Below are 4,910 nucleotides of genomic sequence, written 5' to 3'. Positions count from 1 at the left end.
ATCCCAGAAAAGAGATTTTGCGTGTTTGTTTTTTAATAAAAATTATTATTTTGCCTCCATTAAGAGGTGCGTCTGAATTACCTGAATTTAATTTTCTGCCATCATAAGATCGTGGTTCAAATGGCGAAAATTGAAACTTTTAATAACTATAATATAATCATATATTACACAGTTTGTGTAATTCTTAATCCCTTCCAGAACGCCATTTTCGATTACAGACGCACCTGCAGTGGGAGAAATCAAATTGAAATTGATAATTACTGCGCAAAAAAAAGTGTTCAGTGAAAATCTGTGAATTTCTCAAGAAACCAGAACGATGGCATCACGAAATGTCTACAAACAACGAAAATACCGTGCTGTGATGAAACAGAAAAAAAAATGAAAATGAAATTATTGAAGCAAAACTAGGTGATAAACCTAACCTCGAAGTATCTAGTGTCAGTGGTGAACATTCTCTCAATAAATCTACTATTATTGAGTCCGATGACGTTGCGCTAGGACTATCTCCAGTCGTTAAAAGTGACATTCTTAATTTATCAGCAGATGTACAGTTTCAAATGAGTATTTCGTCTTGCAGTGATCGAACTGATATTGGCATTTCTGACAGCACTGATGGGGCTGATTCAGATGACTTATCCAGCGCCAAAACCCATGTAGGCGTTGATGGATTCAATTTGTGTGAAAAATTACGTCATTGGACATTGAAAAATCTAACTTCACTACAGTTAATCGTAGTGTCCGAGCTATTGATCATCTTAAGAGAAGCGGGACACATAGATTTACCAAAGACTTGTCAGACATTGATAGGGACACCTCACCGTAGAGAGTTAACTCCAATGGTGAGTGCACATGGTATTGATGTGTAATGGCTATATATTGGAATTGAAAAAACTTTAAAAAACATGATTTCTTCATCTGTCTATGTGGAGGATCAGATCTCATTGTTAGTACATATCGAGGGCATGCAACTTTTCAAAAGTTCGACATGTGCAGTCTAGCCAATAACAATAAAAATCCATCATAAAGAGCACGACACTTCCCTGACTGTAGTTGGTCTCTATCTGAGGGACACTAAACCCCGTTCTTTTTCAGAATATTTGAAAGATTTTGTTGCTGAGATAAATCACCTAACTACACGTGGAGTAATAATAGATGGTAAACAGTACGCTTTTAAAATTCTAGCGATAACAGCGGATTCTCCAGCAAGATCATCCATGAAATGTTGCAAAGGTGCTGGCGGATATTACAGTTGCGAGAGATGCCTAACTAAAGGTGTTTCAGTTGGCACAGGTCGGCACCAAACACGAGTATACCCAGAGATGAATTGTGCTAAACGTACCAAGGAGTCATTCCAAGCTCGTCTTCAGGGGGCCTATTCTCGACACTTGGGAATGTAATCCGTGAACGAATATTTCGTATTCCCTTGAGAACGCTGATTCGTCAAACAATTACCCATACGAATGTGATTCGTAGACGGATCGGCAATATTCGTTAACGGATTAGTCATTTCGTAAGTCTTGCGATTCTCACCTCCGAATGTGGTCTCGTATTATTAATACAATTACCCTTGTATTACTAATTAATAAAAATGAGTGGAAAAAAAGTGTTGATGAAGAAGAGTTCGCAAAATACTTGCAAACGGGCTGGAAATGTGATACAAGAGCAGAAAATAATGCTTGCAGACTACATCGAAAAAAATGCAGATTTGTTAACCTGTAAATTCACCAATGCTGTAACAAGAGAACAAATGAACAAAAAGTGGGATGTAATCACAGCTATACTAGAGTCAGCATAAGTTTTTACTTCTCTGGGTACCCCCACTCCACGTAGTTACCACTTGTAACCATGTCCCCCACTCCTAAAATCAATGTTAAAACTTATGCTGACTTCAGTATATGCTTAATGCAGTGCCAAACGGGGCCACAAAAGATCGAGATCAATGGAAAAGGGTACGTTGAAGAAAAATAATCTAGGTCATACAGCGGTGAAGGGCAATAAGTGAACATAACCTCTGAGTAGTGTTTTCTCAACCGATATTCTCGTGATGCAACAGAGACAATTACATTTTTGATATTACCTATATTGGGGTTTCAATTTCCTTAATAAAAAAGGTTGTCAGAAAAATATCAAGGTCTCCGTTAGTTTTCATAATATTCAATCACACCTCTTCCCCACTGAATTTGATATTTTGCGTATTTTTATCGTGTTTTTTCTCGCGAATTAAAAGTAATTGGTTCTTTTTAGAGATGGGCTGATATGAAAAAAAAAGTCTCAAAAAAACTTTCAGTGAATAAGAAGAGTATGAACAAGACTGGTGGTGGTCCACCTGAAAATGTGGAATTATCAGTAGAAGACGAGCAAATTGCTCTGATGATACCCAAAGCAAAAATCGATGGAAATCCAAACGTTCCTGAAACAGCTGTTAAATTTGTAATTATTATGTTTTATCTTAATGTAATATACATCTGGTTACTTTTTTGAACCTTAAAAATGGTTAATTTTAATTATGATAAGGATGATATGGCTGACTACGTGTGTGTAATCGCGAATGGTAATGGAGAAACGATATTGGAGGAGGTCTCATCAGACAAGACTGATGATATGTAGATACTCCAGGCAGAAGCAATAGGAGGAATCCCTCTTTCATCACAGAAGACTAAGCCAAGCACAATTGATGTCAAGATAGTCGTTGATCAATTCAATGATCAAAAGAGTGCGCTACTTAAACATAATCTGGACTCTATAATTGATGAAATTGAGTGCAAAACTAAGCCTGAACCAGATGTAAAACAGGAAGTTTCCAAGCAAATTGATGTTAAGTGGAAAACTGAAATCACTGGTGAGTTGAAACCAATAATTGGCGTATTTTTCGTTCATTGACTCCATCCTTGAATCATCATTTTCTTGTGAATCATTCTCATTTTCAGCTTTTCCTTCTAAAGAACGAAAATCTGCAATTGCAAAACAAGAAGCTACAATTCGTATTAATGAAAACATGATAGCTTTATCGACGACTGAACTGGAGGTTAAAAGAGCATATTATAAAGAAAAAATATTTTTACTCCATCTCAACACTCGTCTGAAACATCAAAATCACAGACGAGTTCTTCAAGTTATGGGTAATAGACTCACTCGTCCCTGGAGAGAATCAGAATGAACAGGTTTTTTCTTCTTTTATCTGTATGGCCATTTCCTGTACTTGTGAAATACGCTAGTGAGGGAAGAGTCGTTGGTAATTTAATCATTTAAGTAAAACTGGTGCTACTTTCTGACATTCATAACTAAGAAATTCAATGGCTGTTGTTCTCATATCAAATTAAGATTAAAAATAATGATTCGACAATTTCCAGCGTGACATACTATAACTGTCAAAATATAAGTTTAACGTTTGTTTGCAGTATTTTTTAGTTTAAGATATCCTAGTTTCTTTTATTCTAAGAGTTATCTTTGTTACTAGATTTCTTCTCTTGCTCTGATCCTACTGCTCCATGCCGTGAAATTTTTGTTTATGATTTACGTAATTTTAGGACTATTGAAATTATCCATGGTTAATTGTTTTCAATGAGAAAGAAAAGCACGTTTAGCTGAAGATTATACTAGTCCATTGATATAAATGATTGATAAGCATCAATAGACAAATAATATAGAGAATATTTTTTTATTTATTATCTGCAAATTAATACATGGTATTATTGGTGCAGGGGGATCCCGCTACATAAAATAACAATTTGAATAAAGTAAACTAAAAGAGTCATTGAAGGAGATGCGATTGTCCCTAGTAAATAAAGTCTAAGTGAGACTCTAATAAGTTCATTAAGTCCTTTAAATCAATTAAATCGGACATACTAATATGGACGTAATGCAGATCGTGTGCTAACGATTGCGTAAGTAAGAGAAATTTGGAAGGAAGAGCGTCTAATCCTAGTCGTTTAGCTCCGTCGAACGTAATTGAATAGACTTCAGCAAAAAACAATATAAAACCATGACATCCTTATAATTATTCGAGTTCAAAAAGGCTGAGATGCTAGAATCCGAAATCATATCAGGGTGATGTAAATAATTAAGTAGATAATGGAGCCTTAATGGGGAGTAAAAAGGGCATATGAAGAGTATATGCATGAAATCCTCGAGGCAGTGCAAGTTGCACAGGGTGCATATCTGGTTTGGGTCGATCTGGTAATCTATCTTGTTGATAATGAGGCGTCTCGAGTGGACTGAGGAAAGCCTCAGCTGAATTTTAGCTCTCAAGAGCTCGATAGGGCATCTTTCCGCGTAGAAAACTCCAAAGTCGTCGAGTGGATGTCTGAATGTCTTTAGCAGTAACGAGGAGGAAGAGAGGAAGTGAAGATAATTATCCGACCTCTCCCTGTCCACTAGTTGACTGAGAATATCAGGGATCCTCCACTTCCACCAAACAGGATTCAGGTTTGTCCAGAGATCCCCACAATCGATCCCTTGTAAGCATTGCTGTAGTTGAAGTACCCAGTTGTATCTGGCCGAGGAAGAGGGCAACGATACTGGAGAGGAAGCTAACTTGATGAGGCGTAGCAAGCATATTCTGGGCAGACGATCCTCAGGCATCTTGAGGATTTTAATTATGAAGTTAAGAGCTTGTTTTATGACCTCATAAGAGATTTTCATAATCCCGGTTTCGAGTCTAATGGCATATCCTGGGGTATTTCTTTGAAGGTTGAAGAGGCGCTTCAGGAAGTACAGGTGGGCCGCTTCCAAGGTTGGCAGGTCCCTCAGAGCCCACAGAGCTGAGGTGTATAGCAGGGTGGAGGTCACAATGCTGGAGTTTAACTTCTTCATACCATCCCACGAATCAGCACTGATGTTGGAAAGAATTCGGAGAGCAGAAGCCGAGGCCACACGAGCTCTAGATACAGCTGCATAGGTAGCAGACCTAC

Source organism: Fopius arisanus, unplaced genomic scaffold (genome assembly GCF_000806365.1).
Source record: "Fopius arisanus strain USDA-PBARC FA_bdor unplaced genomic scaffold, ASM80636v1 scaffold00034, whole genome shotgun sequence".
In the NCBI taxonomy this organism is placed as follows: Eukaryota; Metazoa; Arthropoda; class Insecta; order Hymenoptera; family Braconidae; genus Fopius; species Fopius arisanus.
Note: the sequence above shows the minus strand (reverse complement) of the source record.